At 34.2% G+C, this 14,848-nt stretch overlaps 1 protein-coding gene across 2 annotated transcripts in view; it reads right to left on the bottom strand.

The window, feature by feature from the left end:
- npy2rl (neuropeptide Y receptor Y2, like) overlaps window positions 1–14,848 on the bottom strand; it is an 87,081-nt gene that overhangs the window by 56,150 nt on the left and 16,083 nt on the right. For both annotated transcript variants that reach the window (XM_073949194.1, XM_073949193.1), the window contains 2 exons: window positions 3,387–3,582; window positions 495–531 (listed from right to left, as the gene is read on the bottom strand). The gene's annotated coding sequence lies outside the window, so the exon portion shown is untranslated. The remainder of the gene's footprint in view (window positions 1–494; window positions 532–3,386; window positions 3,583–14,848) is intronic.

Genomic DNA, 14,848 nt, shown 5'->3' with positions numbered 1-14,848 from the left:
GGCTGTGTTTTGGATCATTGTGTTGCTGAAATGTCCACCCTGGTTTCATCTTCATCATCCTGGTCATGTAGATGTTTGAATGAAGCAGATAATATTCATTTACGATGAGGAAGGGCAGAGGGTTGCTGAATAACTACTGAAAGATTTCAGCTGCTGTCTGGGCTTTCACTGCCTTTCTGGACCTCCCTTTCTTCATGTGTTCAATACTTTTTCCCTGCATCATATAATTTTTTACTTAATTTGTAAATAAATTAGATTTGTTTCCTTTTTTTTTGCTATATGGGTTTCTTCGGTTGTTACCAACATCTAGGGAAAATTTAAAGTCAACAGTACCTTTAGGAATATGTTTTCTGAGAAAAACGTTGACGTGTCCAATACGTATTTTCCCACTGTTTGTAGTTTGCCGAAATTGAAATAATTTGTTAACACTTAAATTGCTAATTTATACTTTAATTATCTACTTAAAGGGCCAGTTACCAAAAAGAATTACTCACCCTTGACTTGTTTCGAACCAGTTTGAGTATTTTTTTCCTGTTGAGCACAAAAGAAAATATTTTTAAAGAATGTTGAAAACCTGTAACCACCAGTTTTCCTACTATAGAAGTCAATGGGTATGAGTTTCCTGCAAAATATATTTCCAGTTCATTAGAAAGGAAATGTGAAAATTTTTATTTTTGTGTGAATTATTCCTTTAAGAAAAAAAAAATCACCTTTCTTGGATGGCTTGAGAATGAGTAATTTATCAGCAAATATTCATTTTAGAGTGAACAATCTCTTGAAGATAGACCTTACTAGACATTAAAGTGTCACTATTTGTTAAATTGAGAACCTTATGCTCTTCTACTGTAGTTATCCACGCTTTTTCCTCCTCTAATTTTAGCTTTTATATTATATCAAGGGATCCTGAAGTGGATGTTCTTTCCCACTAATGGTTTCTGGTATATTATGTGAGATGCATTAGTCTCGAGATTTCATTTCTTTGTTTCATTATCCGGTGAAGTAAATGAGAGTGAGAGACAGTAAAATAGAGATGATGACAATTTTAATGACAGCTCACTTCATTCCCTGACCTAATATATCTCAGAATGTGAGTATAAAGATGGCTCAGAAAAAAGATGGGCAATTTGGAGAGAAATAAATAATAAAACTTCACAAACTATTATAAAATGCTGGCGCTAGGAACAACGTTTAAATTCGTTCTCTGCTTTTTTGGTTGTTACTGTAGTCAAATTGTCTAAAAATGCCTCCAATTGATTAGCTGTCACAAAAATGACTAATGGATTCCTCATAAAGCAGAATATAAAAAAAATAAAACATGATGTTCCTTTTCACATTTGTGCTGAACATATTCCCCAGACAAATGTCCAAGCGTGACATGTTCCTGGAAAAACATCCTCGCTAGTGCTGGAACAAAACTCCTATCAACCAAACAGACAAACAGACCTTAGATACAGCTCCGGTGCGACAGAGAAAGGTTACAAACCAACAGCAGGGAACTAGGGACTTGTTCTTGGTGTCAGATAACTGCTTGCAAAGGTTTCTATAATTTCAACACCATATCCTTAGTCTCGGCATGCAAGAAACAGTAGCCTGAGGCTACACTCTTGAAAAGAATAATAACTTTGTCCTTTGGGAATTGTTTAATAAATATGACAGCATACAAATGAGATTATTAGATTTCAAATCATGTTTGGGTGATATGGCCACAAAACGATCAAGATACGTTTTTTTCGTAATTATCACAATACAAAAGCCTATTTCCTGCAGGTTTTTGCTCTTGATTGGAAGTTGTTAATTTGCAACAGTTCATTTATAGGACTTATTTATTAGCAGAACATTTAGTTCTGATTTGATTTGTTGAATATAAAATAGTCCATGTGTTTATGTTTTAGACTCTAGAACAGTGGAGGTGCAAAGCCATGTGTTGACAATTTCCTCTGAAACATAAAGAGAAGGCGGGTCTGAACGCAGACTCAGTGCAGCAGGTCTCTTGCCCTGCCATTAACGTTAGCCATTAGCCCTGCTGGTAATCTGGAGGATTTAGGCGGACACAGCAGCACCATACCTGCCAACACTCCCGTTTTTCCCGGGAGTCTCCCGTATTTCAGACCCATCTCCTTGCCTTCTCCTGTATTGTTCTGTCTTCCGGAAAACTCCCAGAATTTCACTTACTTAAACTATTCAGTTTTTTTTTTTTTATAATGCATGTTTGCTAAATAATGATTGTGGTTATTTTTAGGATTAAATGTAAAGCAACCGTGATTATGCACTTTCTAGAATAAGCAGCAATTAAAAATATATAATTTAATAAAACTTTATATTAAAAACAATGACAATATAAAGTTTAAGTCGAAATGATTAGCCCTCCTGTGAATTTTTTTTTTTTTTTCGAATAATTGGCAAATAACATTTAACAAGGAAATTTTCACAGTATTTCCTATAATATCTTTTCTTCTGGAGAAAGTCTTATTTTTTTTATTTTGACTTGAATAAAAGCAGTTTTAAATTTTTTAAAACCATTTTAGGGGCAATGTTATTAGCCTCTTAAGCATTTTTTCTTAAAATTTTTCTTCCATATTTATATATGTGTGTGTGTTTGTGTGTGTGTGTGTGTGTGTGTGTGTGTGCGTGCGTGTGTGTGTGTGTAACTGTAAACACATCTCTTAATTCTGATTGGAATGTTGTTCCAGGATCAACATAGATATTAATCCATGTCCTGCTTGGTGAAATCAGATTAGGGTTAATATATTTCATTAGCTTACTTCTAAAGACTGCTGAGTGAAATGTGAAATAATAATTGGCGTGGGAAAATACATTTAATTTTTCTGAATGAAAGATGAGATAAATGCTCCCGAAATCGATGACTGCCCCCAAGTTACTTTGGTCTAGATCTGCCACTGGTTTTAAAGCATAAACATTAGTGTATAATGAACATTTATCGATCATGTGTTGTTTTCGTTTTATTGGATGAAAATGACATTACGATGATTACTATGATGCTTTTATTGCCCAGCCCTACAGGGACATATACTTAGAGGTGTCAGATCCCAGCACGTAAAGGTTCATACCATTTAAATTTCATATCCTTAGCCTCTGCATGTGAGAAAGAGCAGCCCGAGGCTAAATTCTTGAAAAGGATAATTAAGTCAGCATAAAATATGACAGCACATTTATTATATCTAACATATAAGCCCTATCAACCACAAAAAAGGGCAAGAGTTTAAAAAACCCTGACTTTGCCTGAAGGGTTTTTTCTCAACAGGCATATATATAGATAAAATAAGCTATTTTGTTTTGAAGATATATTTGCAGCTTCTTTCGTTTAGTGACGTAAAAGATAAGTATACCTCAGGACTAGTGTCCTTTTTCAGGGATAATGGTCGTACCTTTTCTGCATGCCCTACTTTCTGCATGACATCCAGATGAGGAGAGCAGTTAAGTCTTGCGTTCTCCAGCCACTCAGTAAGCATTTAGTTTTCTGCACACATGTACGATGAGTTCAGTCTGCTCACTCCACTGGGACTGGAGACGGGGGTGTGAATTTAATCAAGCCTCTCGGGATGCATCTGGCAAGGTAACCCACTGCAAAGAGAAGAGTACTGCATTTTGGCATTTTGCCTGTAGTTTAAGATTGACCAGATTGTTCACATACCTTGATGGGCTACAAATCAATAGATGGGAACACTGCAACATTGAGAATAATATAAGAAATGCTACAAGAGCAACAAATAAGCATAATTTCCGATCATGTGACAGTGAAGACTGGTGTAATTTATCAAATTCAGCTTTGGCATTACAGGGATAAATGAGATTTTAAATTATGCTAAAATGACAAAAAAAAATTATTTTAAAAGCCACGTCAATATTTAAGGGGCCATGAGATGAATTCAAATTTGCCTGTTGATATACACTCATCAGTCAATTTATTAGGTACGCCTTACAGGTACCGGGTTGGACCGGCTTTTGCCTTCAGAACTCCCTTAATCCTTCATGGCATAGATTCAACAAGATACTGGAAATGTTCCTCAGACATTTTGGTCCATATTGACATGATAGCATCATGCAGATAGATATTGCAGATTTGTCGGCTGCATGTCCATGATGCAAATTTCCTGTTCCATCACCTCCCAGAGGTGCTTTATTAGATTGAGATCCGGTCACTGTGGAGGCCATTTGAGTACAGTGAACTAATTTTCAGGTTCAAGAAAACAGTCTGAGATGATTCGTGCTTTATGACATGGCTTGTTATACTGCTGAAAGTAGTCATCAGAAGATGGGTACACTGTGGTCATGGGATGGACATGGTCAGCAACAATACTCAGGCTGTGGCGTTGACACGATTCTTAATTGGTACTAAATGACACAAAGTGTGGCAAGAAAATATCCCCCACCCCATTACACCACACCACCAGCCTGAACAGTTGATACAAGGCAGGATGGATCCATGCTTTCATGTTGTTGATGCCAAATTCTGACCTTACCATCTGAATGTTGCAGCAGAAAAGGAGACTCATCAGAACAGGCAACATTTTTCCAATCTTCTATTGTCCAATTTTGGTGAGTCTGTGCAAATTGTAGCCTCAGTTTCCTGTTCTTATCTGACAGGTTGGGCACTCGGTGCCGTCTTTCACTGCTGTAGCCCATCCGTCTCAAGGTTGGACGTGTTGTGCATTCAGAGACCTCGGCTGTAGCGAGTGATTATTTGAGTTACTGTTGCCTTTCTATCAGCTCGAAGCAGTCTGGCTATTCTCCTTAGACCTCTGTAATCAACAAGGCTTTTGCACTCACAGAACTGCCGCTCACTGGATATTTTTTCTTTTTCGGACCCTTCGCTGTAAACCCTAAAGATGGTTGTGTGTGAAAATCCCAGCAGATCAGCAGTTACTGAAATACTCAGACCAGCCTGTCTGGCACCAACAATCATGCCACATTCAAAGTCACTTAAATCACCTTTCTTCCCCATTCTGATGCTCGGTTTAAACTGCAGCAGATTGAACATGTTTACATGCTTAAATGTATTGAGTTGCTGCCATGTAATTAGAAATTTGTGTTATTGAGCAGTTGGATAGGTGTACCTAATAAAGTGTCCGGTGAGTGTATAAAAAGTCTTCGCACCATTAAAACATCCAGCAGGTTAAAATGTTCTACTCATAAACAAGGTCAATTTTTTCAAGTAGCAAAACTGGTTAATTTAGATACAAAGTGGCATGTAACATCACATTCATTATTACTCCAAATCATTGTCTGAATTTGACATTCAACTGTGACCAGTGGATTGAAAAAAATAAACATGATAGCTTAATTATAATTAAATTTCTAGCCTAATAAATCATGGATTTGCTAGTGTTGTCTACAACATTATTTACCTAATTTTTGACAAAGTGTTTCTGAAATGCCCTGCATGAACGTCCAGTCCAATGAAAAAAATGGCTTTTCCTATTGCATCTCATATCTATAAGATGGATTGTTTGTGCCAGGTTTGTTTCTTCTACAGCACTGTACTGTATGTGCATTTCTCAAAACCACACTTAACACAAACACCTAAAGTTGTGATGAAATGTCAAACAGCAGTTTTTCCTTCATCACTAAAATTTGACATTTACTTTAAATTACACAAGACTTGAGCCTACTAATACCGATCCTGACCCACGTTCAAGAAACTCATCAAACTTTTGGACTCAAAAGCCTATTTTTAACAGCGTCCTGGATCAAGTCAGAGGATATCTAAGACATTTTCATTGAGGTTGAGTCGGCTGAGTCATCTGACATATAGCAACATTGTGCTTCAGGCAACCTGAGTTCAAGTTCTCTCTCTTTCTCAATCTTCAAAACTTTGTTTCCTATTTATATACTGTCCTGTCACAATAAAGGCACACAACAAATTTTTTAAAAAGTAGTAGTCAGCTCTACTCTATTTGACAGCAGCTGCATGATAAATTCTAAATAATTTACACTCACTCTTGTGCAATAGTGACAGACCAGTGACGCTGTTTTGTTACCTTATCAAAACACTCATTTACTGCACTACAAATAAATGCTTTTCTTTGTTTGATTTTTTTTTTGTCACATTTCTAGTCTAAATATCTATAAAGTATTAAATCAAAAAAACGTTTTCTAGACAAACAAAAAATGTCTTGTTTTAAGAAATAATATGTCAAAGCTTAAGCGATATAATCTGGGGTAAGCAAAATAATATGTCAAAATGAAAAACTAGATTATTTTGCTCAGCTCATTGGCAGATTATTTTGATTGTTTTAAGGAAAAACTCATCATTTCTTAAAACAAGACAATATTTTTTGCTTTTCTAGTAATGGTACTGATTTAAGATTTACTAGATATTTGGATTTGAAATAAATAAGAAACTCTAAGTAAGAAAAGCCTTTTTGTAGTTTAAAAACGTTTCATTTTTAGAAAGAAATTACAGATAAAAGTATTATTTTGAAATATAGTGCAACAAATATTATAAGACAAAGTTGTAAAAAAAAATTATATATATATATATATATATATATATATATATATATATATATATAAATCCTTTTATATTAATTCTATATACAATTCAACCTGTAACTCGTCTTTACATTAAAATCATTTGCAATGTCCCAGTGTAAGCATTCATTGTCATTGTAGTTTACTTCTCTTTACATGCTAAATAACTCATTGCATGAACTCTATTTAATTGAGGGCAGGATTTACATCCAATAAATTTGCTTAGCACCAACTAAAAAATTATTTACACAATTAAATGCAATTTTAATACATTTGTATTTTTATTTAACTTAAATTAAACGGTCTGAAATATCACCTACTGTATGTCTATTATGTGTCGTACAAGTCTCTTAGTTTTATGTGAAGTTATCATAAATGAATGAAAAGAGCCCTTTTTAAGCATATTTCATGAGTTTCATAAGCACTTGATTGAAACTGATCTCAGAACTAATTTTAGGACAGCTATTGCTCACTGACCAATGCAACAAGCTGTATTTTTGCTAATTAGGCTGCCAACATCCAAAGCATGGGTGCTTCTGCAAGGTGGTAGTCTCAAAACTCAAATCATTACATAAAAATTTTCAAACTAAAGTGAAGATTAAACTCTAACAAAACAAGTCTTTCTATTAACTTTAAACACCTAAGAGTACTTTTATTGTCAACATTTCTCTTTCTTAATTTAATCCCACGCAAAGCATGCTGGGAACTATAAATCCCATTGCCAGGTAGCTAGATCAACACAATTTTCTTTATTCACTATTTTCTGATTTTCTTATATCGAATGTTTAACGAAGCATTTAAATTGTTCTTCTCCTAGATTGTGAGTTCAATTCAACGTGTTACTTGCCTCTTCTTTAAAACACTTTACTTTAGAAATGTTCTAGCAATGTCTGAGTAAAAGCATTTATTGTCATTGTAGTGTACTTCTTGATAAATGCTTTTGTTTATTGACTCAGCATTGTACTCTGCACAATGACAATGAATGAGTTGAATAAATCTAATGCAATCTAATTAGTGTGAATTGATTAAACAGTAAGACAGTGTTAGAGTGATGCTCTACTCTCCCAGTAACATGCACCAGATCATGCTGTAACCTCCATAACCTTGTACTCACAATCGATCAAAATATTGTGTCATTCACAAATGATTCTAATTGGATTTGTTTGTAAACAAGTTTTTGATGTTTCGTTGTAATTTATAGACATTTTTTATTTTTTTTTTGCTAGATTAACTGATTTATAACACTCAAAGTCTCCTTTCATTTCATTCAATAACAGAGTTCCTCCTCTGAATCTTTTTCAAATATTTCAAAAATGATGTTTATCAGAACAAGGAATTTTTCACAGTATTTCCGATAACATTTTTTCTCATGGAGAAATTCTTATCTGTTTTATCTTAGCAAGAATATAAGCAGCTTTCAATTTTAAAAAGATATATATCTATGGTCAATATTATTAGCCCCCTTAAGCAATATTATTTTTAGACTGTCTACAGAACAAGCCATCGTTATACAATCATTTAAAATAATACCCAAACTCACTTGGTTAACCTAATTAACCTAGTCACGCCTTTAATGTCACTTTAAGCAGAATACTAGTATCTTGATAAATATCTTGATAAATATTATTTACTGTCATCATAGCAAAGATAAAAGAAATCAGTTATTGAAAATGAGTTATTAAAACTATTATGTTTAGAAATGTCTTCTTTCTATTCAACAGAAATTGGGGGGAAATATAAAGGGGGGCCAATAATTCTGACTACAAATGTAAATATACACTCACCCGCCCCTTTATTAGGTACACCTTACTAGTACCCGGTTGGACCCACTTTTGCCTTCATAACTGCCTTAATCCTTTCAAAGATTCAACAAGATACTGGAAATATTCCTTAGAGATTTTGATCCATATTGACATGATAGCATCAGGCAGTTGCTGCAGATTCGTCAGCTGCACATCCATGATATGAATCTCCCATTCCACCACATCCCAAAGGTGCTCTATTGGACTGAATTCTGATGACTTAGGAGGCCATTTCAGTACATTGAACTCAATGTCACGTTCAAGAAACCAGTCTGAGACGATTCACGCTTTATGACATGGTGCGTTATCCTGCTGGAAGTAGCCATCAGAAGATGTGTACACTGTGGTCATAAAGGGATGGACATGGTCAGCAACAGTACTCAGGCAGGCTGTGACGTTGACACAATGCTCAATTGGTACTAATGAGCCCAAAGTGTGCCAAGAAAATATCAAGGTTCAGCGTGTTGTGCGTTCAGAGATGCTCTTCTGCAGACCTCAGTTGTATTGAGTGGTTATTTGAGTTACTGTTGCCTTTCTATCAGCTGGAACCAGTCTGGCCATTCTCCTCTGACCTCTGGCATCAACAAGGAATTTGCACACAGAACTGCAGCTCACTGGATATTTTCTCTTTATAAGATCACTCTCTGTAAACCCTAGAGATGGTTGTGCGGGAAAACCCAGTAGATCAGCAGTTTCTGAAATACTCAGACCAGCCCGTCTGGCACCAACAACTATGCCACATTCAAAGTCACCTAAATCACCTTTCTTCCCCATTCTGATGCTCAGTTTAAACTGCAGCAAATTGTCTTAACAATGTCTACATGCCTAAATGCATTGAGTTGTTGCCATGTGATTGTCTGATTAGAAATTTCCGTTAATGAGCAGTTGGACAGGTGTGCCTAATAAAGTGGCCGGTGAGTGTATATTAACACAATGTTAAACATTAGATAAACCACTATCCATATGCTTTCGAGTTGGATGACGAAGCTTCAGAAAGTTTTCTGGTCCTATTAGAGAGTGTGGGCTCAATATGAATGAGAAGACGTACCTTGCTTCCCTAGCAAGAGGAAATGAGCTGGACTGGACCGAAGGGGACAAGCAGTGTTTTATCTTTCATTCCAGCATTATTTATTCAATTTGTCTGACGCCCACATATCTATGCGGAAATGAGAGAGCGCCGATAACCGGAATCACCGAGTCCCAAAGGACTGCAGTCTGCATTAGCAAAACTCCAAACACAATCAAAGTTTCTTTCAGCTTTTTTGCTCTGAGCGGCAGATAATTTCCAATTGTATGCCTTCGGGTTTGTAGAAGCACACGTTGACCCCATTTTAAATCAACTGAATCCATAATACTTTTTTTTATAGAGTTTGTATAAATACAATTTGTAGCTTGTTTCTGCACCTGAGATAACCTCAGCCTTTAGAGATATATCTCCTTTGGCTTTTGTTATGAATATTAATGTGGTGTAATTATACAACCACCCTGGTGGGCAGATATTGGAAGCCTTATAGATTAGCAGCCCATTGGCCTGCCTGAATACTAATGGTAAATGGTGCACAGTACAGGTCCATAGAGAGTCTGCTCATTGACCTGAGCTTTAGTTGCTGAGCTTCACAGTCGTCTAATCAATAGCAATAGAGAATCTTTTCAACTTAAGCCAAATATCTATTTCCCTTGTGGATGCCGAACACGTCTGTGTCTGTCTGCGTATGGTCTTATTCACACCGCAGCAAATATTCTGTCATTACAACAGGGCCAGTTTTTACCCAACACTCGTCAAACTCAAACTCTTTATATTATCGAAGGGGGATAAGCATATTTAAGAGTATGTCTAAAAGAATATCAGTTGAACATGATTTACTAACCCTCACCTAACTCTTGATGGGACAGTTCACTCATCCTCAAGTGGCTCCAAAGCTTTATGAGTTACTGTTTTGTTTTAATAAGGTATTGTAAAGAATGTTGGGACTTTGTAATCAGCATTAAAATAAAAATGCTACTACTGATGTCAAATACCTTCTTTTGATACCATCTAAAGCTGAAATAAAACACTCAAACAGGTTTGTAACCTTCTCAGGGTGAGTAAATTGTGATAAGATTCATTTTTTAGTGATCAAAATTTTTTCTATTGTAATTGTTATTGGTCTGATGAGAAAATACAGTATTGATCAATTCATTTTAGATTATTTCTGCTACTTAAACCTCTTCAGAAACCTGAGTTTATAGACTAAAGACAAGATGTCAGGAGTTTGGAAATTTTTTAGACTTTTTGTCAGGAGTGTGCCAAGATTTTTTTTATTTGAAAAAACTTAAGTGTGTTTTTTTGTTTGTTTGTTTGTTTGTTTGTTTGTTTGTTTATTTGTTTTAATCAGACAAAAAATATAAATTACTGGTCAAAGGTTTGGGGTCAGTTTTTTTATTATTAATTTTATTAATAATTTTTATAAAATTATTCTGTTTATCAAGGTGGCATTTATTAAATGTAAAACAATTGTTCAATACTTATTTTTTATATATTTATTTTTTACCTATTGTATGTAGTTTTAAATGAAATTATTACTTCACTCATTATTGCTTTTATTGCTATTAATAATAATAATAATAATAATAATAATAAATATAAAAATGATATCTGTAAACTGGAGTAATGAAGCTGAAAATTATTTTTCATTATTAAAATCACTGAAATAAATTATTAAATTAAATTATAAACAACTTTTGAACAGTTATTTAATACTGCAATAACATTTCACAATTTTTACTGTATTTCTGTTTAAATAAATGCAGCCTTGGTGAGCAGGAGAAGCTTATTTTAAAACTTTTAAAAATCCTACTGACCGCAAACTTTTGACCAGTAGTGTAAATATACATGATAAAGCATGGGGACAGATATTAGAACACCTTAAATCATTGGAAGAAATGCAAGCATAACCAATGACCCCTGTTAATAAAGGAATTTACAAGTATAATTGATATACACTCTTAATAATCTTTTATTAGATGCCCAAACTATTATTTGACAATAATACTGTTGTCAGGATAATGCATTTTTCTCATTATATAAGAACAATGTTACTTTGTAATTACTTTTATTTTCACATACCCGAAATTATATTTTGCTTTCGTGAGCATTTGTCCATTTGTTGTTCGGTTGTTCTGTCATAGGTTAGTATTTTTATGTATTGTATTTGATGTTTTATTATTATTGTATTGTATTGGTTTTGTTTGTCCTCTATTATGTTGCAGTTTTGTAAAATGCAAAAAGCTCATAAATAAATGTTTAAAAAATTGTATTTGCAAATTTAGGTGGGTTGAAAATAAGTTGTCCCCCAAAAAAATGTATAATTGTGTTGATTTGGCTCATTTTAAATAAGAAGTTTGAACAAATAGCAAAAATAATTGTGTGTATTTATTGTACTATATATTACCTTAAAATGTACATTTATATATGTTGTTCCTCTAAGAACAAAATTGTACTCTTCTGACAGTGCAGGGTTGCAATATTGGTCATCGGTCAACACTACTATACACTGAAAAAAAAATTATTCAAAGATGATTCCTTGAATTTACTAAATTAAGTTAAGTGGTTGTAAACAATTTATTTCGGCTGAATTTAAACAAACAAAGTTAAACATTACAAATTTTAATTTGTTTGTTTAAATTCAACACAAAAAAATTTTTTCAGGGTATACTTTAATAAAATGCTGGGTTCCACACAATTCATTCATGTTGTCCCACATCAAATCGATTAAGTTAACTTGTTTTTACAAATTTAAGAAGATTGAACATAAACAATTAAGTTGTCCCAAAAAAACAAGAATTGTTTTGATTCAGCTCATTTTAAATAAGCAATTTAAACAAACAGCAAACAATATGTTTTGAGTGTACTACTGCATCCCTAATTTTTTTTTAAACAAGGGTAAATGAATGACAACAAAACCTCCATTTTGGGTGAACTATTGCTTAAAAGGCCAGTTTATCTTTACTTCCCCACCCCCTGATAATCTGTGAAAAAAATGATGTCCTAATCTTTCATGGGTTCAGATTATCTGGTAATGTGAGGTGTTGACAGATGAAGTTCCTTAAAAACAAGCTGTTGTATTAAGTTCGCTGGACAGCAGAGATGGAGAAAAAAACTGCTGAAGATTGGCACCATTGTGACTGTTTGTATAACATGTCAGAAATGTGCAGAAAAACAGTACAGACAAACAGAAGTGCTGGTGAGAAATGGCCTCAGTTCTGAACATGCCGGCTGAGAGCAGAAAGCTGTTAGAGCACTAGCCAGCAAATGTAAACATTAGCATCGATCCGATACGTCAGACCATTGAAAGTGCTCCCTCGAGCATGATAATCTAAAATCTGATAATGTGAGATATGCCATGATTTGGATTTTGTAGTGTCCGCTAAAATTTAAGAGAAAAAAAATTTGTGTTCGCTGTACTTCTGTGTTTAAAGATACCCAGGTTATTCTTTTGAATTGTCATATTAATTTATCAATTAACTAGCCAAAAAACCCTCCTGTGAATTTATTTTCTTTTTGCAAATATTTCCCAAATGATCTTTAAAAGAGCAAGCAATTTTTTAATGTATTTTCTATAATATTTTTTTCTTCTGGAGAAAGTCTTATTTGTTTTTTTCCAGCTAGAATAAAAGCAGTTTTAATTTTTTAAAGCAATTTAATTTTTAACGTCAATATTAATAGCCCCCTTAAGCTATAGATTTTTTTTCGATTGTCTACTGACCAAACCATCATTATAAAATAATATGAATAATTACTCTAACTTATTGTAACCTGATCAACCTAGTTAAGCCTTTAATTGTCACTTTAAGCTGAATACTAGTATCGTGAAAAATATCTAATGAAATATGATTTACTGTCATCATGGCAAAGATAAAATGAATCATGAGTAATTACAAATGAGTTATTAAAACTAATGTTTACAAATGTGTTAAAAAATACATTCCATTAAACGGAAACTGGGGGAAAATATATACAGGGAGCTAATAATTCTGACTTTAACTCTATAATATGACCATTGTACTAAATTAGCATTGGTTTGAAACAACGTAAAGATCAGTAAACGATTTAACATTTTTGGGTGCGCAAAGACTTTTATGTATTATTATATATTCACACTTGCCATTTAAAATGAGTTCTGCAGGAATTGCATAATCACAGACTAATGAATTGCAGTCAGTGTGAAAAAATTTATTAATGTAAGCCTTACATTACTCTTGATAAAGGATTAGTATCACACCACGAGGATGTCTTGCTTGGTGTAAAACATTATGTGTCTGAAATTGATTAATTGAATATCACTGTCGGACAACACAGCAGCAACAATAAACACACCGCCAAATGTTAAGTTTCCCTAAAATTCCAGATCATGCACTGGCAGATGATATAAATGAGCAAGACAGCGAGTGTACAAAAGCAATTGCATGAGGATTTCAAACTGTTCCATGGAGTGAACAGCATTTCAGATCATGTGCTTCAGTAGACACAAAACACAGACGACAGTCAAAGGACAGGGGTTGTTTCAGGACACTCACTCTAGGTGCCACATTTACAAGTGCCAAACAAACCTGACTAATCTGGAGGTAATATGATTAAAAACTATAAACTATGGCATGGTAAGGGGGGCAGGAAGTGATAACATATGCAAGATAAAGATATTTTGATATTCAAATGAAGACATCACACTGTTATGAAAATTAAACACCAAAAATGAAAAGAAAAAAGCATGACCATGTGACTTTCTTGATATAAACAAAACAAAACATTTTTTTCAAGAATAGACTGCTTGTTTGGTCCAATGGGGGTTGATGCCTCTCTCTCTCTCTCTATATATATATATATAGGTACACTCACCAGCCACTTAATTAGGTTCACCTGTCCAACTGCTCGTTAAGGCAATCGTTAAGGCCTCGGCTCAGTTGTCGTTGTGTGGAGTTTGCATGTTCTCCCTGCGTTCGAGTGGGTTTCCTCCGGGTGCTCCGGTTTCCCCCACAGTCCAAAGACATGCGGTACAGGTGAATTGGGTAGGCTAAATTGTCCGTAGTGTGAATGTGTGTGTGGATGTTACCCAGAGATGGGTTGCGGCTGGAAGGCCATCCGCTGCGTAAAAACTTGCTGGATTAGTTGGTGGTTCATTCCGCTGTGGCGACCCCGGATTAATAAAGGGACTAAGCCGACAAGAAAATGAATGAATGAATGATCTAAAAATAGCCACAAATTGCGCCAAACACATCTTGCGCCTTATTGGTTTATCATAGGGCCCTGAATGTCATTACATTAATTTAAAGGCAAACTCAGAAGACATTTCCACATTCTGTTCTGCAATTGTAAGCATAATACTACTACTTGTTGTACTAAATTAATCAAGGCTTACTTTAATACAAAACATGTCAGAGAAAGGATTCAGCATATTGAGTGTAATGGTCCAAAAAGGGTTTTCATTTTCTGATGCAAGATATATATATATATATATATATATATATATATATATATATATATATATATATATATATATATATATATATATATATAT

This window comes from Danio rerio, chromosome 1 (assembly GCF_049306965.1).
Source record: "Danio rerio strain Tuebingen ecotype United States chromosome 1, GRCz12tu, whole genome shotgun sequence".
NCBI classification, from domain to species: domain Eukaryota; kingdom Metazoa; phylum Chordata; class Actinopteri; order Cypriniformes; family Danionidae; genus Danio; species Danio rerio.
This window is presented reverse-complemented; position numbering and strand designations above follow the sequence as displayed.